The sequence below is a fragment of the Macrotis lagotis genome, chromosome X (genome assembly GCF_037893015.1).
Source record: "Macrotis lagotis isolate mMagLag1 chromosome X, bilby.v1.9.chrom.fasta, whole genome shotgun sequence".
NCBI lineage: Eukaryota > Metazoa > Chordata > Mammalia > Peramelemorphia > Peramelidae > Macrotis > Macrotis lagotis.
The window spans coordinates 53455349-53480271 of record NC_133666.1 but is presented as its reverse complement, the minus strand read 5'-3'; positions in this window follow the sequence as shown (position 1 = coordinate 53480271).

Below are 24923 nucleotides of genomic sequence, written 5' to 3'. Positions count from 1 at the left end.
AATCTCAAAGGATGTGTTTAATCAGAGAGAGGGGATTTCAGGTTAAAGCAACATATATCATCATTAACATAAATCTTAAAAACTTTGGATTTGTTCAATAGAATTTTGATTTATAGTAGGTCTAACAATAAGAAAATGTGTATTCCATTCTGAAATAATCAAAGGAAATTCAAACCTAACAATTATAACGGTAACTGCTGACAGGCTAAATTGACTATTAAAAGGTGCAAGAGTCACAAAATTTATTTAAAAAAAAAACAATGTAAAAGTATGCTTCTTTGAAGAATCACATTAATCTGGAAAATTCTAAGTAGACTTAGAATGAAGGACTAGTTTAAAACTAATATGCTACTGCGACATCACAAAGCCTGGGAGTGGTACTAATGATATCAGATAAAATTGATTCAAACAAAAGAATATTAAAAAAGATAAACAAGAACATTATTCCATGCTAAAAGATTCTAGGAAAATGGAAATATGTCATTCATAAATATATATGCACCTCATAAATCTGAAGCAAAATTCATAAAGGAAAACCTCAGAGCCCTGCAAGGAGAAATAGATTAAAAAACAATAACAGTGACAGATATTGACACCCCTTTATCACTATGTTCAAGAAAAAGATAAATAATAAATTACAGAACCAAACAATATTAAATATACTACGAAGACATATGGAGAACATTTAATGGGAAAAGCAATGAACAAATCCTTTTAAAAACATTCATGCAATTGACACAAAAGTTGCTCACGTGCTGGCAACGAAAAATAAAGGCAAATAAAAGTAGAGATTCTATATGTTACATTAATAGACCATGATACAATTAGCAACATCTAATAATGTGATGAATAAATGGTGTAGGTTGCCCATAAAAACAATAACATATTACAAGAAAGATAATGATGACAATATAGATATTATATATCTATATTGGTGTACATGGGAAGCAACTAAAGGAGTACTCAGATACAAATTATGCAGCAGTGAATGTCTGTCAATAATAGATATAGAGAATTAACTAATTGAGTCTTTTCAAACTTTCTATTTTTTAAAAATTATTTATTTTTGTTACATTTTCAACTAAAACTTTTGAAAGTAACCAACAAAAAAGAGAAAGACAATAATCAAGACTAGAGTAGAGATCAATACAACTGAAAACAAGAAAGCAATTTAAATAATAAATAAATTCAAGAGTTCTTTTTTAAAAAGACTAATAAAATATAAAATGTATGAACCTGGTTAAAAAGTTGAGAGCCAACCCAGATCACCAGAAGTAGAATTTAGAAAGGAGAAACCACAGCAAGAGTAAAAGAAATCAAGAAAATTACCAGAAATCACTATACATAGTGCTAAGTTAACAAATTTGAATATATACAAGAAATTCATGATTATCTCTACCATACTGAGAAAAAAGCTAACTTAAATAGGGAAATTTCATAAGGAGAAACAAACAGGGCATCCCATCCCTATCTTGGAAAGGGACTCTTGATATAAAAGGATTCACAAATGAAATATCCGAAACTTTTAAAGAACAAGTAAATTCTATTCTTTATACAAAGTTTCAAAATATAAAGGAAGACTTCTTCTATGAGATAAATATGGTGTTGATCCTTAAGCTGAAAAGAGACAAAGCTGAGAAAGAAAACCATATAATATAGACAGGTTTCCCGTCCAAAAAATCAGAACCCAACTATAACTAATAGATATGTCTTAGAGATTTCTCTGAAGCTCAGAGAGGTTAGATGACTTATTTATGGACACACAGCTACTAAATGTCCTAGTCAGAATTTAAACTTGAGCCCTATTGTCTCTATCACTCTAACCATTATGCTGCTGTCTCTATAATCATCATTAATGAAATACTAAATAAAATATTCCTAAATAGAATATAGCAGTATATCCAAAAATATATAGCATGACCATGTGGGATTTGTAGATGAAATGTAAGAGTAGTGTAGCTCCATGAAACAATATTGTTTTAATTTTGGTCTAACAATGAACACCAAGAAAACCCAGGTGCTCCATCAGCCAGCACCACACCATCCATATGTGGAACTATCAATTACAGCAAATGGAGAAGTTTTGAGTCCTGTGAACAAGTTCACTCACCTTAGCAGGGTCCTTTCCAGGGAGGTCCACATTGACAATGAGATTGACACACACATTGCCAGAGCTAGCTCAGGATTTGGGAGGCTCTGAAACAAAATATGGGAGAGAAGAGGTGTTAGACTGACTATCAAACTGAAGGTCTACTGACCTCATGGCTGAATGCCTGGACAGTCTACCAGTGCTATATCAGGAAATGGGTTGCTTTCATTTAAATTGTCTTAGGAAGATTCTGAAGATCATCTAGCAGGAGAAGATATCAGACACTGTGGTCTTTTCTCAAGCTAAACTGCCAAGCATTCAAGAGAGTGCAAGTCTGACGGGTTGGGCACGTTGTTAGAATGCCAGAAGTATGCTTGCCAGAAAGACTCACTGAGGACAAACACTCATGGGGGGCAGGGGGTGGGTTAGAAGAAGAGCTACAGGGTCACCCTGAAAGTCTCTGAAGAACTTTGGAATTGATTGTGCAGCATGGGAGACACTGGCACAGGACTGCCCAGCATGGCATGCCCTCATCAGCAAGGTTGCTGTGCTCTATGATGAAGGCAGAATGGAAGCAACTCTAAGGAAATATGACATCTGTAAGTTTAGAGTACACACCCCAAGTATGCAAATGGACTGTTTGTGCCTGAGTATTCTGAGTTCATATTAGACTGATCAACCACAGTTGAATACACTGTAATTTGTCTCAAACATAATGACGTTATTTTGATCTTCTTCGATAACCAAGGACAAGAATCATCATTTATCAACAATCAATTTTTTCAGCAATCAAAGCAAGTCAATAAAAGTTATCAATAAGAGAAAAAAAGATATCATAAAATTCTGTACTCTTGTTTAAAAATATAAAAATCTGGGAAAAGAAAGCTATTTCCATAATATAAAAAATTTATCTTTTTTAAAATTATGAGCATTTCCATTTATGACAGGTATCAGATAAGGATGTCCTACTTTCTTTCCCCTCTCCTATTTAACATAATTTTAGAAATCTTAACAATAACAATAATGCATGAAAAATAAGTTAAAGGAATAGGCATTAGCAATGAAAAAGTTAAAAATATACCTATTTTTAGTTGACATGTCTGCACACCTAGAAAACCTAAGACAGTCTCCAGCAACAAAATTATTGGGGGTAACAAATGGTTTTAATAAAGTAGAGGGATATAAGAGAAGCCCACCAAATTTATCTGAATTTCTATATATTCTCAACAAGAATTGAGATAAAACTGATAGAAACACAAATATAATGATAAAATTTATTGAATATTTGGATGTTAACTTATTCAGACATAAAAGAGACCTATACAATGACAACTTCAAAATTACTTGGAGAGAAGTAAGGTAGAATTGAATAAATGGCGGAATATCTCATTTATTGTTAGTCTGAGAAAATTTAGTAAAAATGTCAATATTTAAACTAACTTGCAGGTTTAATATAATATCTATAGAATATTTTATGGTTTTATATAAAATTATAACAAAATTCATATGAAAAAATTGATGGATAAGAACTATGAAAAAGAAAATTGGCAAAGGGGGACTATCACTATCAGATGTCAAAATGTTCTGTAAAGCAATAATTATAAAACTGTCTAGATCTGAGAAAAGGATGAAAAAATAGGACTGTATAACAAAAAAAGAGTAGTCATGAGTCGAATATATATAAAATATGAGTGTTTGATAAACATATTTTTCTATATAACAGTGAGATATGGGAACACCATTGCCTCTGAGGATTTAAAAATAAATATTACACAGTGGATAATGGAGAAGCAAGGTGATTGTGAGCAAGTTGTAACATATAATCAATGAAAAAGTGCAAAGTAGCCTGAAGGATCTCATCAAGAAATTGTATGACATAAGGATAAGATGGACTGACAGCATGGAAAGAACAAAGGATGACAAGTGATCACTCAACATGCTCCAAAGTGTTCCCTCCAATGTCTGGAAAAATTGAAGGAAGCCTTTCATAGGGTTGCAAATTTTGGGGAAGACATAGACAAGATCTTCTTGTGATGTGTAGGCATGGATGGATTCCAGTTTTCATAGTTGGAGGGGGGAGAATTCACATCACTGAGTTCACAGATACATTTGAGCATTTAAATTCGATGAATTCAATCTTAAAAAAACACTGGAGAATAGAATCAATATTTTTTAAAATTTAATTACTAGTAAATATAGCTGTATGGCATCAAAAGTGGGCTTAGATCCACATCTCACTCTATATATCACAATAAACTATAACTGGATAGGTGAATTAAACAAAAAATCATAAAAAACAGAAAGAAAAAGAATATTTGCTTCCATTAATGGAAAGGAGGGACATATTTATCAATCAAATAAATAGAAAAAAATCACTATAGGCAAAATTGTTGTGTTTGATTACCCAGATTATATAATAACAAATAAATTTTGTATAATGAAAAGCAGTATCTCTAAAACTAATAGAAAAAAGGGAAATATTTGTAGGAATTATGACAGATAAAAGTTATATATAATATAATATAATATAATATAATATAATATAATATAATATAATATAATATAATATAATATAATATAATATAACATAGTGGGCAGAGTACAACTATGAGGAACTGGTGTTAAGAATGCCAGACATATGATTGCCAAAAAGACTATTTTATGGAGAACTCCCAGAGGGCAAGCAACCCCAAGGGGGTCAGAAGAAATGATACAGGGACACCCTGAAGTTCTTTCTTAAACTTTAGACTTGACTGTGAAGCATGGGAGACACTGGCATAGGACTGTCCAGCATGGTGTGCCCTCATCAGAGAGTGTGCTGTGTTCTATGACCAAGGCAGAATGGAAACAGCTCAAAGTGAGATGCATATGTTTAGAGTAAATACCCCAGGTGTTCACATGGACTATTTGTGCCCTATCTGTGGTAGAGCATTCTGAGCTCTTATTAGTCTGATCAGCCACAATTGGATTCACCATAATTTATCTTTAACATAGTGATGCCATTTTCAGTTGTTTTCCATGATGAAGGCTAAGAACCAACCAACGTGTATATATATATATATATATGTGTGTGTGTGTGTGTGTGTGTATGCATATGTTCATATATATATATGTAAATAAATATATATGATTAACATAAAATTCCCCAAGGGAGTAATAATCAAAAGATATAAACAGAAAGTTTTTAAAAGGAAGAAATGCAAACAACTAATAACTTGAAAAATTTCAAATTCAAATGATCAGAGAAATGCAAATCAAGATGACATTACAATACCATCCTACCCCTATGGTATTATAATGTCATCTTGATTTGCATTTCTCTGACTATTTCTCTCTTGGGGATTTTTTATGTTGATTTGTTTTTCATGATTTTTCTGCATCACTCTCATTTCTCCTCTCAATTTTTCCTCCACCTCCCTTAATTGCTTTTCAAAGTCTTTTTTTGAGCTCATCCATAGTCTGAGCCCCTTTTCTGTTTCTCTTGGTGGTTTTGGATGTGGAAGCTTTGATTCTGTCATAATCTGAGTATGTGTTTTGATCTTCCATGGGACTAAAGTAATTCTCTATGGTCAGATCCTTCTTTTTTTATTGTTTACTCATTTCTTCAGCCCAAGACTAACTTACAACACTTCCAAGGCTTTGGGGTTTTTTTGGGGGGGACTCCCCATTGGGACCTTTATTCCTCCAAGATCTTATGCTCTCTTGCCTGTGCTTTCATATGTAGATGACCCCCCACTTCCTTTTGCCCTGGAGCTATAAGGAGGGGTCTGCTTGGCTATTTAGTATGGAAGCCTGAACTGCAACCTGGATCTGAGTGTAGGCAAACAGCAGAGTCCTACCTGGAGAGAGAGCAGAGAAATTTCTGCAGTCTTCCCTGACCCTCCTTACCATCTCTGGGGGTGTGCTGCAGGTTCTGTGGTTGGTACTCCCTCACTCCACACTCATTCTGGTGTAACAGAATTCTCTCTCTGCCCCTTCAAGCTGTTCCAGGACTATGCTGTGACTGGGGCTTTTTTCCAACTCTGGGTCCTGGTGAGACACACCTTTCCTGTGGAACTTGTAAGTTATCTTGAACTGGGAAAATGTATCACTCAGTCTTTCTGTGGGTTTTGCCCCTCTAAATTTTGGCTATAGTCATAATTTGTTGGCTTTTGGAGTTTGGGGGAAGGAGTTCCTGGGAAATGCTGCCTTAATGACACCGTCTTGGCTCCATCCCCTCATTTTATTTAAAATGAAAAATTTCAATGTGGTTAGGGATGTGGGAAAATGGTATTCTGATAAATTGTTGGTATGAATTTAGACTGCTGTGAATAATTTGAATAGCAATATGACAACATACAATGGAAGTAATAAAACACATGATAGCTTTCACTCTAATGATTCCATTGCTAGGACTCAATTTCCCCAAAAAACTGTTAAAAGGGAAAATACTTATCTGGACCAAAATACTAAGAGTCGCTCTGTTTGTAATTGAAAAGTATGATAAATGACTTTTATGTTCAACAAATGAAAATGACTGAATAAATAATTACATAATAATGTAATGAAATACCATTAAAATGATGAATATAAAGCATGCAAAGAACTGAAGATATACCTACTGAGGTTATGCAGAACCGAAATTTTATATAGAGGTTACATCAATATTGTATTTCCCCATGTATAAGACACACCCTTTTAATTTAATTAATTAATTAATTAATTAATTTTGAGTTTTACAATTTTTCCCTTAATCTCACTTCCCTTCCTCCACCCCCACAGAAGGCAGTCTGTTAGTTTTTACATTGTTTCCATGGTATACATTGATCTAAATTGAATGTGATGAGAGAAATCTTATCCTTAAGTGAAAAAAATAAAGCCTAAGAGATAGCAAAATTATATAAGATAACATATTTTTTTTAAATTAAAGGTAATAGTCTTTGATCTTTGTTTAAACTCCACAATTCTTTCTCTGGATATAGATGGTATTCTCCATCCCATATACATTTGCTAGGCAATGGGATTAAGTGGTTTACCTAAGGCCCCACAGCTAGGTAATTATTAAATGCCTGAGGTCGAATTTGAACTCAGGTACTCCTGACTCCAGGGTCAGTGCTCTATCCACTGAGCCACCTAGCTGCCCCAGACACACTCTTTTATGAAAAATTTGGGGTCTAAAAACTGGGAGCATTTTATACAGTGGTTTAGATCTTTTTATTTGCATTTCCCACTTTTTCTGCACTTGTCTTTGTGTTTATTGTTTTGCAATTGCTACTGGTATATTAAGTTACATTTTATCATGTTCTGCTTAGAAATGGCTCAGAAAAGATTTTTGTCCAGTGCTGAATTCAAGTTCAAAGTGGTCCAGTTTGCAAAACCAAAAAAAAAGTGAATGGAAATCATGCTGCTGAATGTCAGTTTGGTCCTCCTCCAAATGAGAAAACAACCTGAGACCAGCTACAGGAAGAAGAAATCCTACCAAAAAACACCCCTGCAGAAGAAGGCCATGAGATGCAAGTCAGCCAAATGGCCAGATTTAGAGAGGGGATTGAAGAGGTAGTTTGAAGAGCAAAGGGCCATTGGAATTCCTGTGTCCATAAATATGGTTTAGCAGGGCTACAAGAATTGTTGATGAAAAAGAAGTTACTAATTTCGAAGGAGGACACCCTGGGTGCTTCAGGTTCATAAAATGGAATAGACTAAGCATGCATCCACACACCAGACTTTCCCAAAAGATGCTTGAAAGCTATGAGCAGAAGATCCTTGAATTTCATGATGACTAAAACTTGAGTTCAATAATTTTATGTAATAATTTTTTTTTCAAATTTTGGGCTCCAAAATTAAGGCGTGTCTTATACATAGAGAAAAACAGTATATAAAGGAGGGAAGCTAGGAAGGAAAATGAAGCCAAGGATATTTACAATTAAGAACAGTTTAAAAATTTAACAGGGCTTATTGCCAAACCATTTGTATTGAAATGGGAAAAAACTTGAGCTCCAGCTCCAAAATAAGTAGATTCCAGTAAGTACTGTTCAGCAGCTCATTCTGCAGGTGTGTGTTTGTGTGTCTGTGTATGTGTGTGTGTGTGTGTGTGTGTGTGTGCATTTGTACTGGCAGCCAACCCTGGACTTCAAGCATCTGCCAAGACTCTACTTCAGCTGCTGAAATTCCAAGCCAAAAGAATTCTGATGTGGACTAAGGTAAAATATGTGCACTTTCGAACAGGTTTGGGAAATGGCTAGGATAGAGGAATATCATTGGCCTTAGAGCCGGAAGACAAGAGCTGCATGTAACCTCACACTCAGACTTCCAAGTTAGGGGATGGGAGATATCTATTTACCCTTTTGACCCTCTATTTCTTCAGAGCTAAAGGGAGACAATAATACTCCCACAATTTTTCCTTAAGGGTTTATGTAGTTACCTTCTAAAGATTCCCACTGTCAACAAACAACCCAGTCCTGATGTTCTCTATCTGGACTTGTGTAGTAGCCTCCAAATCAATCTTGCCTCTACTCTTGGCCCCTCTACTCCTTCATACTGCTACTAGACCAATCTTCCTTACATGGAGATTTGATCATGTTTTACTTCCACTCAAAGATCTTCATTTGCTCCTGTGTTTGCAAAGTAATGCTCAAAAACTCCTTTGCTGGGCATTCAGAGTCTTCTAAAACTTGGCATCATTGGGCCCTTCCATCCTTATCTCATATTACTCCCATTACTCCCCAATGGAACTCAGATTTGGAGAGAACCTCATAAATCCCTTTATTTTCCAGTCAAGCTGGACAATTCTGTTTTCTGAGCATGCTCACTTTTCCAACCCCCATGTTCTTGCTTATACCTCTTGCTATGCCTGAAATGTTCAAGTATTCTTTCCCTCTCTTTTTGGTAGAATTCCTACTGAACTTGTGAAGTCCAGCTCAAATACTACCTCATCCATGAAGCATTCTGATGCAGTCTGCCTAGACTAGGCCCCTTTCAGGGATGGGGGAGGGGTGGATATAGACAGAAACAGCTAGAATGACTGATGAGTCTATTAAGTGCAGTCTCCAAAACCAAAGAAATTCTACCAACCCCAGTGTTTATCTGTAAGTGGCCTATTTGTTGTGTTTCAAGGGGGTAGAGGTGGCTCACTCTGGAGTTGTATATTTTCATTGGGCTACACTTCCCTTCGTCTTTTCAGGATAAAATTCCACTGAGTAGAACCTTCTCAGGTCATCCAGCATCTGATGTCAGGAAACAATGACTAGACTAGTTAGTTGAGACTTGCATATGCTGTTCCATTTCTTATAATTCTAATCATTGTCAAGATGGAAGTGAGATGCACATATTCTTTGGTCACCAAATTGGTTTGTATCCTATCAATAAACCCTATAGTTAGATCTACTGAGGGTGGACCCACACTATGTACTTAAGAGTCCCAGAGAACCAATAGTAGTCCCTGATCCTCCAAACCTTAATGACCTCACCCAGAACTTGTTTTGCATGTCTCTCAAGGATTTATTAAATAAGACTTAATACTTTAGTATATCTTAGTGTCTTATTCCCTTACTAGCCTGTGAGTTCCATGATGGCAAGAGCGGGGTTTATCTTCCTCATCCCCTGGCAAAGAGCAAGTGCTTCATAAATGCTTGTGAATCAATGAAGAAGTCTTTGGCAATGCCTTATCTTGAAGGAAAAGACCATGATGGTTCTTTTTCTAATGGCATATCCATTCTGGAAATGATGATAGAAGAATTTTTCAGGGGAAAGAAATTGTTTCACCAGGTGATGAAGGTCAACTGAAACATATGCACATGCATCTATAATAGAAAAGGACTGGGCTAGATGAAATGGGAAATTCCTTTCAGATCCAACCATTTCTAGTTCTTAAACAAATATGTGAAAGGAGAATTTGAACGTTTCTGAAAGGAACCCTGTGGTTAAAGGACCTTAGGAAGAAAAGTAGGAGAAACAGAGATCAAGGAATGGATACCCTCTTGAAGGTAACAGCTACTCTCGCACTAGGAGAGATTAATGTATATCCCCAGTTAGGAGCTCTCTGACATGTCATTAAGGCCAATCAGGAGTTTGGACCTGCAAAGGTGTTGGAAATAGTGAAAGAAGAAGAGGTTTTCAAACAGAAAACATAGGTTTTTAGCTATGACCAAGGTGAACTGAGAAAGTAAAAATCTTGTCTCCAGAAGAGCATACACAAATACTCAAGTCATTTAAAATAAACAGAGTCAAATAATGTTTAAATGCCTACTATGTGCAAGGGTTGTGCTAGACACTATATATTCTCTAATTCATCAACTTCGAGATAAAGAAGACCCTAAGGTTATCCAGATTTCTCTCTCTAAAATTCTATACTCAAGAAATAACCTTCTGCTTCTAATTTGGTTTCCCACACATGTCAATACTGGAGGGAAGGGGGTGGGGGTGGACTAAGGTTGGCTAGGGGACACCAGTTCTCTGCAAAGAAATTAATAAATTAGTATAGCAGTACATTGTCAATTAATTTTCAAAAGCATTCTGGTGCAGATCAATCATGCTTAGGCTGGAGAGTAGGAGCCAGTTTTTTCAGGACTGAATGCTAGGTTAGCAACTCTCTTGGCTGGGGCTGGGGGGAAAGGAGTAAAGCTGGCCCCAGGCAAAATGATCTCCCCCAGGCAAGGTTTGCTTTTTTTTATTTCTGTATCCTTTTCTTTTTGGGTGGTTTCTCCCTTCCCTTCTGCTACTGCCCCCAACCTTTTGGTAATTAGTGTCTTCAGCACTCTCCTCTCAATCCCTTGGTCCAAATTTACCCTCAGGAAAGTTGTTGGTAACAGTCAATTACCCCTGAGTGGGAATATCAGTTCTTCTGTTCCCTGCCCTAGAAGAATTTTCATTTGAAATCTGATTTCTGGTTGAGGAATAAAAATCTTCCTCCTCTTTTAAAGTAAGTTTAGGCATCAAGAGAGTGGATAGCAGCCATTTGCTGGGGTAGGGGAACTTTTCTAGGATCCATAAAATATTATCAGGAGGCAGACTATTTATTTGACCATAGGGACACTCCTTTTTCTCTCAGGGTCCAGGAGAATAACAGTATATAGAATTAGAGTCAAAGGCAATGAGGTAAAGAGAGAGCCCTAGACTGCTAATCAGGAGCTCTGAGTTCAGGTTTTGGCTCTGTCATTAACTTGTGATTTGAACTTGGACAAGTGATTTCCCATCTGTGATCCCCATCTATATAATGGAGTTATATTTAGGTGATCTTCAAGTTCCTTCCTGATACTTGGTTCCATGACTCTGTGTGTGTGTGTGTGTGTGTGACAGACAGACAGTCAGACAGAGACATAGAGGCAGAGAGAGAGAGAGAGAGAGAGAGAGAGAGAGAGAGAGAGAGAGAGAACTTTTACACATCCTGTTTTGTGTCTTGAAACAGTATTTTTCCATTCTCTTGGAAGAGAGTATATCACTTAACTACAAGTCAAAAATTAGACATACACTAAGTTGTTAGGCCTTAGGGTTAAGAAAATTTGTAATTAAATTCTATATAAGTCAACAATGCAACATGGCAGCCAAAAAAATGAATCCTGTCTTTATTTTTCCTTAAGACAGGAACAGTATCCAGAAAAGAGACTGGGTGTGGAGAGGGTACAATAAATCTTACTGTCCTCAGTGTAGTCAGACCCCATAGTACCACATTCTTAGAAGGATATTGATAACCTGCAGTATTTAAAGCAGGATAATAAGGATGACTAAAGGCCTTGAAATCTTATCCTAAGAGGATTAACAGAAGTAAATGAAGATGTGACCTGGGGAGACATCATAGCTTCCTTCAGGTACCTGAATAGTTGTCATCTACAAGAGAGATTGGACTTGTTTGGTTTGGTCTCAGTGGTTGGAAGGTGCAGAGAGGCAGACTGAGGACTGAAATAAGAAAAACCTTCCCCACAACTAGAACTGTCTGAAAGAGAAATAATGGTTCCATACTTGTCTTCACCAAAAAAGACCACTTAGCAGGTGTGTCATAGAGTGACTGGTATTTAGATTTGCATTGGGCCAGATGACCTCTGAGGTACCTTCTAAGGCCAAGATTCATGGCCTTGTAAGAGGTCAAACAAGGGTTACCCTCTTTTCAGGAATGCTTATGATCTCCAAATGGAGATCAAGTCAACAAGGTCGACCGTCTGCAGTGTAATCAAAGCAAACTAAGAGTTTATCTGGGTAAAGGCATTAGGGATAGGAATGAGAGAATCATGACTTAAAAGAACTAGAGTCCTATTTGACTTATTGGGGAGGGGGGTGACCTAAAGGAGAAACTGTTCATTTGTCTTTATTTCTATCCATAGGAGAAAGAGTTTTACTCCAATAGTCATGCACACCTAGCTGATCGATTAAATAGTTACTAAATTTAGCAGTTATTTCTTAGGTTCCTACTACATTACTACATGTGCTATTTGTTGTTTAGTCATTTGTCAGTCACATCAGACTCCTTGTGATCTCATTTGGGATTTTCTTGGATAAAATACTAGGGTTTACTATTTCCTTCTCTAGCTCACTTTACAAATGAGGAAACTGAGGCATACTGGATAAAGAGCCTTGCCCAGGGTCACACAGATAATTTGTGTCTGAAGTCCGAGTTGAAATCAGGTCTTCCTGACTACTGGACTCCATTTATGCAGTGTCCCCTAGCTGTCCTTCCACGTGATATGTTTTGCCAGTCACTAGCTATATGACCTTGGGCAAGTCACTTCATCTTGATTGCCTCACATCTGGGGTCATTTTCAGTCATCCTGATTCCTATCTTTCCACTGGACCCAGATGGCTCTGGGGACCCTCACTCCAATCCAGTTCATTTGCTTGTCATGGCATCACCTCCCTGATGTCATGGTCTTCTTTGAGAAGGAAAGACAAACATCATGTTGTGCTATAGGTAGTGGGGTATAGATTGTTCATCAACTCTACCACAGCCCAAATGAATGTCCATCCACTTCTCTCTCTATAATTGCCTCTTTGCTAGCTTCAATTCAACAAGCCTGGCACACAGTAAGCATTTAGTAAATGCTGTTGACTCTACTAAGAGCCTACTATGTGGCAGATACCATAATGGAAAAAACCCTTCTAATTCTAGGCTTTTGGAGCATTTCAATACTGGAGTGGAACAGGGAAGGGATAGCTAAATTATATGGCAGCAGAGTTGAAGTCTGATTCTTAGTCTCCTAACTGAAAAGCAACTGTCATTAAACTGGATGGATTGACTTTAAGCCCATTATTTCCTCTCTCTAGGTCTCAGTTTCCCCATTTACAAAATGAGAAAGAGTTGAGCTGACTCTCTAAAGTTTCCAGAGCTCCTTCAGCTAGGACATTTTAGGATTCTATGAAAATTTCAGGGAACTATGAAGAGTAAAACCTACAAAGTAAAATAACAATACCATGGAAATGCTTTTAATCCTAAAATGCCCAAATCTAGTAACTTTTGAATATATGTGAGTAACCTAGCTGCTACTAGTTGAAAAGTATTACTAAGCCCTGTGTCTTTCTTTGTCCTCCCTGAACACAGGGGCAAAAGGACCCAGGCATCAAGCTGGTTTGTAAGTTGGAACTGCCAATATCTTCATTGGGAAAACCAAAACTGAGGTGCAGAGAGGGTATGGCTAGTTCAAATTTGCACAGAAGTTAGTGGTTGGAAGTAATATGTGAATTTAGATCTTCTGATTCTTTCACCATACATGTGCTATTTAGACTATGTTGAACTCAATGCTGAAGAGGGAGGGTACTTTGGTCAACCAAGGGACAAGAGGAAGACTTGGTCATTTGGTGAGGGAGTTTAAATGGGACAAACTAAGAAGAGATACAGCACATCAAAATATGCATTGAGTGGCACAAGAATATTAGGGTAGAGATGTGCTGTCAATGTTGAACAACTGGTTCTCCAAATACATACATCATACATACATACTTATGCATATATACCTCTACACACACAAATATATATATATATATATATATATATATATATATATATATATATATATATATCATGACACACTTTTAAGTTTTATCTGCATTATCAACATCTCCATCACTTTCTTAAGTTCACAAAATGAACAGACAATAAATCAAGGCCTTTTTTTTATAACATTTACTGATTTCTGAGGTGTAAATACTCAAACCTGAAAAGGTGAAAATTTGACAATCTCCAAGGCATTTTGAACTGGTTCGAGCACACTTCTGCAAAGGCTATCCAAGTTATTTATTTCTTGATTTTATTTGGAGTGGGCCCTAATCTCCACTAGTTGGATCCTTTAACTAAAATGCAATTATAACTCCAAAATTGTCATTTCCTTCCTCTACTTTCCCTGGACTATTTTCTGAGTCTTCTTTTACAACAGCATTATGAAGCTGGGTTCAGTTGGAGGCCACACCCTCTATTTCTTTCATTGGGTTTTTTTTTTAGGTTTTTGCAAGGCAAATGGGGTTAAGTGGCTTGCCCAAGGCCACACAGCTAGGTAATTATTAAGTGTTTGAGACCGGATTTGAACCCAGGTCCTCCTGACTCCAAGGCTGGTGCTTTATCCACTGCGCCACCTAGCCGCCCCATTTCATTGGTTTTTAATGAAGCACAGACTAGTCAAGATTGGGCAAATGAGGATTTCCTACATGAATGACCAACTCAGCTATTCTAATACTACTATTGCTGTAATTGCTCTAGGTCTAGAATGTCACTTATTAATCCTCTTCCAAAACTCATTCTTTAAAACTGAACTCTATTCTGATCCTTATTGGTCCCCATTCTCACCCCCCACCTCAGTCAGTAATCACTTTCCCTCTAACTCCAACTGGTACTCACATACCACTTTTCTAATACCTCTCTGTTGAACCTAGCCAAGATTACTTCATATCATAGTTATATGCATAAGTGACATATTCTTTCTACCAGACGATGAGCTCCATAAGCTCAGAGACTATTATTATGTAATCAAAAGACTACTGGGGTCAGAGGACCTGGGTTAAATATAGGTTTTGATTCTACATTTGTTAGTTTGAACAATCACTTAACTTCTGGGCTTCAGAAGATGGCTCAGTGCACAGATCATCGGGTCTAGAGTTAGGAAAACCTGAATTCATACCCAGTCTTAGACATACCCTAGCTGTGTGACCCTGAGGCACGTCACTTAACTTCTGATTATATAACAAAAGTCAAGAAGGGTCAAACACTACTGAAAAGCCTGAGCAACCAGGAATTTTGAAATTTTCTCCCAAAACAGTGACAATGCTCCTATACACAGTAGATACTTAAGTATGTGAAATTAGAAAATAGGGTGAGGGATTGGGAATTAAAAGACCTGAGTTCAAATTTAGCCTTGTATCATCTTGGTGAAGTAAAAAAAAATTGAGGGACTTGGACTTAGATGACCTCCAAATTCCCTTCCACTGATCCCGTGAATTGACACTAGAACACATCTCATATAGCAGGCTCCCATGACTTTTCTTGAATTAATGAATGACGATTGTATCGGTTATATGTGATACATTTGTACAGATCTTAGAAAACATAAAAAATTCTGGTATTGTTTTAATTCTTTGCTTATATTTGTAGTAATGATTAAAAATTCACATTTCTATAGGATCTTAAGGTATAGAAAGCAAATTTTTTTCTCAACTACCCTGTAAAGTTGTAGTATATGTATTATTACTATCCTCAACTTCTCTGGGCCTCAGAAGTTTCTAAATTTATACCTCAGAATCTGTGGAAAACTAGAGACTCAGAGGAATTAGGTCAACAGTGACAAGAATGCTGAGTTTGGGGAGTAGCTTAGGGGGGCACAGTGGATAGAGCAGGGGCACAGTGGATAGATCAGAGGCTTTGGAGTCAGGAGGACCTTCAGATACTTACTATGTGACCCTGGACAAGTCACTTTACCCTGATTGTCTTCCTCCACTAAAAAAGAGAATGACGGGTTTGGAGTCCAAGGACCTAGGTTCAAGTATTGATTTCGCTACTTACTGCATCATTTCTCTGGATCTCAGTTGGTTGAATTAGATGGCCTCATGGCTCCCTTCCAGTGCTAACTCCTATATAGCTATGAACTTGGGCTATGACAAATTATTCATGAGGAAAATTTTCTGGGAACACAAGACAGTTGAAAGAGTTCTGTAGACTCTTCAATGAAATAAAGTTTGGAGGGAAAGCTAACACAATGATTGGTGGACTCAGGATTCAAAGAGATTTTGACAAGTACTAGAACACTGAACTGAATCTAGTATGATGAAATTCAGGAAAGATAGGTACAAAATTTTGCATTTTGTTATGAAACTATCACCCCTACAAATATAAGATAAAGGAGCAGAGAAAAGCAGCAGCTGTCTTGAAAAAGACCCGTGGGTTTTAGTGGCCTGCAAGCTCACTATGAGCTAAGCAGTATAATGTGCAGGCAAAAAAGCTAATGCACTCTTGGACAGTGAAGTGATGATGCCATTCTATTCCAACCAGGTCAGACCCCATCTGGAGTAATCGATTTGGGGAAATACAGCTTAGAAAGGATGCTGATAAGCTGGAAGGTGTCCAGAAGAGGGCAGCTAGGATGAGGAAGGGCCTTGAGCACATCTCAGATGATTAATTAAAGGAGTTGAAGATGATAAGACTCAGGGGGACCATGAGAGTTGGGTCCAAATATATGGAGGACTGTCATGTGGGAGAGGAATTCCACTTATTTTGTTTAATACCAAAGGGAAGCACGAGGAACAAGAGTTGCATAGAGGCAAATTAGGGTTGTATGTCAGTCAGGAAAAAATTCTAACAATTAGAACAGGCCAAAACTAGCATGGCTCATACTAAGAGGTGGCAGGATCTTCTTGGAAATTTTCAAGCAGAGATGGGATGACCATTTGTTGGGCATACTATAGTGAAGAATTTTTCAGGTGTATAGGACAGACTTTTGCCCTTTATTGAAAGGGTAATATCTGCTATATACAAGTATTTGTGTGCTGGCACGATGCTAGGTCATTTGTTCTCGTTGCCTACCTCAGAATTTTTAGTACAATTTTTTAGACTAACCTCAGTGTTCCTTAGAAATAGCAGAAAATGTACTGACCAGACTTGGTTCATCCTACCCTTCTTAATTGGATCTAATGAGGGGCATAGAGTTCATAAAGGCAACCTGCCAAGGAGATAAACTAACTCTAGAATATGGCTAAATGTTTCTTGGAAATTTGTCATCGACATTTTCTTTATGCTTATGAAAGTACTGAAAGTGGCAGTACTGTAAATGAAGCTATACCATTTAACTACAATGCAAATCAGATTAAGGAAATATTTAGATATTTGCTATTTTTTCATTGTTCAGTCATATCCAACTCTTCATGACCTGTAGACCATAGCAAACCAATGCTGTTCCTTAGATTTTCTTGGCAAAGAGACTGTGATAGTTTTCCATTTCCTTCTCCAAATTAAGGCAGAGAGATTAAGTGACTTGCCCAGAGTCACATAGTTATAATGAGTGACTGAAGCTAGATTTGAATACAAGTTTTTCTGACTCTAGGCCCATTGCTCTATCCCAGAGCTACCTCTTTCTTAGATATATTCCCCCACAAAGCCATCTTTGGTTTCGTCTGAACATCATTGTTAGGATGAGTGAAAAATTGCCCTAGGGTAGTGGGAGAGCATTGCATAGGAGCAAAGATGATGCCCAAAAGGGACGCTGGATTGAGTTTGGTGCTAGATAGTGAAAATCCACAAATGAATTGTATTACATAAGAACTATATAGAGCGCTTACAATATACTATACAGAAAGGAAGTGGGGTATAATGGAAAGAGCATTGGACTTGGAATCAAGAAGCTTGGAGTCTAATCTAGGCTCCATAATTTGCAAGCTATGTTGACCTCTCTGAGACTCCATTTCTTTATCATTCAAATGGAAATCCCAACATTTGTTCTACCTACTTCACAGAATTGTTCTGAGGGTTAAGTGGAAGAATACATGGAAAAGACTTTTGTAAACAACTAATCAAATGTAAAGTAGTGGTTCTTATGACTATGTTTTGCATAGCCTTGTATAGGTACCAAGGCAGACCTGGGAGAGGGGAGTGGGGAATATAGAAATAAGAATCACATACTCATAGCACATTAGAGCAGGAATGGGTCCTAGAATTCACTCATTTCAAGAGTTCTTAACCTAAGATTCATGGACATAGGGGAAAATATTATATCTTGATTTCAATAGAATTGATTTCCTTTGTAATCTTACCAATTTTATTGTTTTGCATTTAAAAACATCTACACAACACAATTAATATGGTTCTATATTTAGCATGGTTATATGTGTATTGCTTATTTAGATTGCTTTCTGTCAGGGGAGGGAAGAGGGGTTGGGGAGGGGAGGGAGAAAAAACGTAAAACTCAAAAACTTGCAAAAGAAATGATTGTTGAAAACTGCCATTGCATATAGTTTATTTAAAAAAAATAAATAATTTGATAAAACAAAACAAAACATTACTTGGAGAAGGTATTCACAGGTTTCTTCAGACTACCAGAGGGGTCTATGACACAAAAAAGTTAAAAACTTTTAATGGAATTTAATATGCAGTGCTTGCACTTGAGGAGAAATCCAGTTGTACAGACAAGATTAATACATTCAAACCAATTAGGGAGAGAACTAGACGGTATGTAGTTAAATGAAAATTGTGTCCTTCAGACTGTACATGGTAATAGTAGCAGAGGATACAGTGATCAGCAATGACTAGAAATGAGAACTGACTTGCCCAAGGACACACAGGAAATTAGTATCTTAGGATTCTATGGGATGACAGCTCCACTCTTTCATGACAGAAACATATTGGTCTTTCTTCTTATTGCTTATTAAAACATAGTTTCAACAGATTTAAATAGAAGCTAAAAATGATATCCTAAATAATGAGTGAGTCAAAGAAGAAATCATAAACACAACTAAAAATTATTTCAAAGAGAATGATAATAATGAAATAAAATACCAAAATTTGGGGGATGTAGCTTAAAGTCATTCTTAGAGGAAAAAAAACTTATGAAAACATTAACAAAACAGGAGAAAAGAAAAATAATATACTGAGCATACAATTTAAGAAACTAGAAAATTAACAAATTGATAAACCCAAAATAAGAGTCAAAGAAAAATTCTTGAAAATTTGAGGAGAAATAAAAAGAAAAAACTCTATTAAATTATAAATGAAAGAACTGTTTTTTAAGAAGACTAACAATATTAATGAGTTTCTAGATGATCTGATAAAAGAGAGAAAAATAAAAAGGTAAATTTATAATAGAAAAGAAATGAGAATAATTTCATAATCTACTATATGTAATTATATACTAGCAAAAATGAGAATTTAAAGGAAATGGATGATACCTACAAAAATATAAAGTACTTAAATTAGTCAAACAAGAAATAGAAACCTTAAACAACATACTCTCATAAAAATGAAATTGAATAAACCATAAAGGAACTAATAAAGGAGAAAAAATCCTTGTCTAGATGAATTTATAAATTAAGTCTATCAAATATTAAGAGCAATTAATATCTATGCTACAAAATTGTTTTTAATAATTAAAAAGGAAAACCCTATCAAAAGGTTTTCATGAGATTAGCATGGTTCTAATACTAAACAAGGGAGGGATAAAATGGAGAAAGAGACCTATAAGTCAGATTTAGTTATTATTATTGATGCAAAAAACTAATTTAAATCTTAACAAAAAGACTATAGATATATGTTGATTTTTTTTACTATGACTAAGTTATATTTATACCAGTGATACAAGGATGGTTCAACACTAGAAAAATACTTCACAAAAACAATTGGTACAAATAATCATATTAAGATAATTTCCAGGATAGCTCTAGTTATCCCATCTACATTGCTCAACTCCACTCAGTCCCTCTTCTTGACTCTCCCTCAAACAAACCTCCACATAAAACCTTTTTAAAAGTCCATGTAGGGGTGGCTAGGTGGCACAGTGGAGAGAGCACTATCCCTGGAGTCAGGAGTACCTGAGTTCAAATTCAGCCTCAGACACTTAATAATTACCTAGCTGTGTGGCCTTGGGCAAGTCACTTAACCCCATTGCCTTGCAAAAAAAAAAAACTAAAAAAAAAGTCCATGTAATTGGGGCAGCTAAGGTGGCACAGTGGATAGAGTATCGGTCCTGGAGTCAGGAGGGCCTGAGTTCAAATCTGGTCTCAAACACTTAATAATTGCCTAGCTGTGTGGCTTTGCCCTTTTCCAGTTTCCCTGAAATCAGCTTTGTTTGTTTTTATTTACATCTTCAGCTAAGCACTGTGCCTGCCGCACAGTATTTAATAAATGCTTTGTATGTCTTTTTATCTAACAACACCTCATAGTACATGATTATATAAATAGAAGTAGAAAAATCCCTCAACAAAATATAGCCCTTATTTATGCTAAAAACCTAAAAAGTATATACTTAAACCAGAAGCTAATATTATTTGCCACCAAGAAGCATGAGGAGGTTTCCTGATTTTTTTGTTGCTGTTCTTTGTTTATTCTCAAAGAGGCAGGTTGGGTCCCCAGAGGGCAGTGACTTCTATTCTCAGATTACTTAGTAAAGATAATTAATATAAAAAGTTCCTTCCCACAAATACAGCCACTATAAAATCAGATTAGTTATGATGATTCCTTCTCTCCTCACCATTATTTAACATAGTTCTTGAAATGCTGGTGGTACCATAAGACAAGAAATGTAAAGGCATAAATGTTAGCAAATAGGAGAAAGAATTATTCTACTTATGGAAGATGTGATGGTTTACTTAGAAAACTCCATAAAATCAATAAGGAAGTCAACTGAGATTATTAGAAATTTCAGTGAAATAGCAGGATACATTGTACAAAATTATCAGCATTTCTATAGATAAATAATATCCATAGAACAATAACAAATCCCAGGAGGAAATGAAAGAAAGAGAAATACTATTCAAAATACTATATAAAATATCTGGGATTTATTATATCAAGACACACTTAAGACTTAGAGAGACACAATTCCAAGACAAGGAAGATCTAATTAATTAATGGGAGATTAATTTCTCATGGTTAGGTTATACTAATATAATAAATCTGTATCCACATTAATTTATAGGTTGATGATGATGATTACAATTTTTGCCCTTCATTCTTGAAGAAGACTACGACATTAGGGAGGTTATGCCATGACAAGCACATGATTTGGACTGGAATGAGATAGGGCATTTGCTGTCACTAGTCTCACTTTCTCCTCCAGAGTCATCTGGGTTCACTGGCCAGATACGAATCAGGATGACTGGAGACAGCACTGAACGTGAGGCAATCAGGTTTAAATGACTTGCCCCAGGTCCTACAACTAGTGTCAAATGTATGACATTGGATTTGAACTCAGGTCCTCCTGACTTCAGAGCCAGTGCTCCACTCACTGCACCATCTGGTTGCTCCTAATTTACAGGTTAATGCTATACCGATCAAACTACCAAGTAATTACTATGCAGAACTTGACAAAATAATAGCAAAATTCACTTTTAGGAACAAAAGAATTTCAAGGAAAATAAGTAAAATGAATAAAAATCAAAGGTGGAATTGCACTTTTAAACTTTAAACTATGTCATAAAGTAGTCATCAAAATTATTTGGTACTGGTTGAAGAGAATTTAGAGAAGTAAATCTGTAGAACAAATTAAGAACCATAAATAATTCATCTCAGTAGCCCAGAGTTTGATTACATGTACGAACAATGACTATTTTGAGGAAGGACTCACAATAGCTACTGGGAAAATTGGCAAGGAGTTTGGATTATGAGCATATCACATATATCACAATAAATTCATAATAGATATGCAACTTTAATACTAAAGTTCTCATCATAAAAAGAAGAAAATGGAAGAAAATGACTTCACAGTTATCTTGATTATCTTGTATTTACTCTAAATATATTTTGAATTTTTATGTGTATATGCCTTCTCCAAGAGAATATTAGTTCCTAAAGTTATGGCATGTTTTGTTTTTTTGTTACTGCTCTATATTTTGTTTGTATCCTTACTGCCTATCACAGTGCTTGTCACTTATTAGGTACTTAATAAATGCTTTTTAATAATTAATAGAATTTTTTTGAAAAGGACTACAGATGATCATAAAAGATTAAATAGATAATTTTAAGTACATAAAACTAAAAAGTATGACCACAATCTAGGTAATTAGGATAAGAAGAAAAAGTTTCAATTGAGAAAAAAACCTTCAAATAGAATTTCTCTGATAAAAGTCAAACATCATAGAATGGAGTTCTGGGCCTGAAATCAGAAGACCTTCGATAATTTCTAGTTGTGTGACACTGAGCAAGTCACTTAACTCTCAGTTTCTTCATCTTTAAAGTGAATTGGAGAAGGAACTACTCCAGTATCATTGCCAAGAAAACCACAAATGAGGTCTTGAAGAGTCAATCACAATTGAAAAATGACTGAAGAACAACAGCAGCAGCTATACCTTTGTGATGGCTGGGGGTGAGGTTTGGACTGATCTTCAAGGGATTGGGATAATTCTTCTAATGCTTTCATCTTGATTCTCCATTCTAGTGTGATCTGCTCAATATCAATTGCTAGTGTTTGTTGCCCTAATATAATTTGCCATTGCCACTTAATATCTCCTAGGTATCATTTAACCAGATGCAATATCTTTAATATATTGATAATAAATATCTGTTAGTTTTTTTAAAGAGAATAAAGGAATATTTGGTGAGAAGATATAGTATGAACAGCATTATAAATTCATGTAAAACTGAAGTAAACTTGCTCTTTTACCAGGTAAAGAAGGTTCAACTGTAAGAGGTGACTATAAAACATTTCAGCTACCATGTTTATTTCTAGATATGAAATAGTCAAGGGGACAAGTCATTCCCGATTGTTTTTACTATAGGTTAGTTCAAGCAGGTTGCTTTTCAAGGTTGGTTCCTTCTTAGAGCCTGCATGTAGACCACTGGTATTTCTTCAACCTTTCAGAAAGTTTTCATCACTCTCGGTTCTCTTGGAAAACAAAGAATAAACAACACCAACCACAAAACTCACAAAGAGACAGCCTAGTCCTTCCATTTCTGATACTCATGTTCTTAAGGGCAAGAACGAAGAAATTAAAAAGAAGTAGAAGAAGCAGCAGTACCTTCATTTAAGGCCACTTGTCAGAGAAGAGACACTTAGTAGTCCACTTCTCACTCAACATGGGGAAAAGAAAGAAAGCATTTTTTCTATCAGTTTTTTTGCCTGCATTTTCATCTAGGTGGCCCAGTCCTATTGGATTTGGAGTCAGGAAAACCTGAGTTCAAGTCCTGTTATCATACTCTTATTAGTTATGTAACTCCAGGTCCTAGATCCTCTGAGCTTCAGTTTAATACTGTAAAATGTGAAAACAATGTGCCAACTTCATATAGATGATGTGAGGATAAAATGTGATTAACACACATAAGGCACTTTGCAAATCATACAATATAAATACAAGTTATTTAGATGGCAACTTTTGGTTTTGGACATGTTTTCTTTGATCTTTTAATATTGTTGTATTATGCAAATAAAAAATAGATGACTGGTGGTTGTGACATATGACATTAATTTGTTTTGGGGAAATTTCTTTCAGTTATTAATTTGGTTCTATGCTTTTCCAACAGGTGCAGCTTCCACATTAAAACTTCAGATACTGATAGCAGAAAGTATTCACATAAACCTACCAAGGAGCACAGAAATAACTCATTAACTTTCACTGCATAGCTATTAATAAAAAAGGGACTCTAGTCAACATTCCTCTCCTTTCCACTACTGTGGCAGTCATAAAATTCATGAAATAGAATATGTTCATTTGTGTATTTGTATACTGAAAGGATATTTCAAGCACACACACACACACACACACACACACACACTCACATGCACACACCTACTTAGAAGAAAACATCTACTTTCTTGGCATTAACTGGGCAACCTTGCCCAAATCACTTTCCATCTCTGGGCCTCAATTTCCAAACTTATGAAATGAAGGAACTCAGCTACATAATCTCTAAGGTCCAGTCTTGAATGTGTTGTTATGCACTTAATTAATGTTTATTGAATTGGATGGAATTGAATTTTATCATTCTTTTGAATCCCTAAAACTGCAATTCCTTGGTGGGATATTTTTTTAGAAATGGTTATACTGGATCTACATTGAGTGTTAATTGCTTGGTATAAATAGCTATCAAATTCATGCATTTCTTTTCAGTAGAAATGGTTTATATTTTCTGTTTGCTTTGTGTGCACAGCCTTTAGTATCTGGGAAGCCTAGAAGCCCTCTGAGAACCCTGAAAAATGAAATGTTATAGCAACACTTGCCTTGGGCAGTCATCCTTAGCCTACTATAGGTTCCCAAAGAGCAAGTAATTTAAAATAGTGTACTAGCCCTTGCTTTCATTCCTACTATAATTGCTGTGTAATGTCTTTCTAACTTCATTACTGGGGTTTATAGAAATGATTTTCGCCTGAGCCACACTTTCTCTGGAACTGGTCAGTTGTGCCTCATTGTTACAAAGCAAACTCCTCTATACTCACTGGGTTTGCTCTCTCTGCCTACTGTCACCCTTGGGAGAAAACCCAAGAGTGAGGTCATGTCTCTTCAACATGGAAAAGACTCAGAATGAGATGGAAAAAAGTACAGATATCTTAAAGAAGAGAGTCTTAACATTCAAGCCATCACTATTAAATTAAACATTGCAATCAATCCTCTTTTGCCATTTCTCCTTCAATCAAACCTTTTCTTCCATAGTTTTTGGCAGCACCTCTCCTTTCTTCCCTGAACCATAAAAAAGTTTGCTGGTATGCCAATTAAAAAAAAGAAAAAAATTCAAATGAGATTTTTTACAATT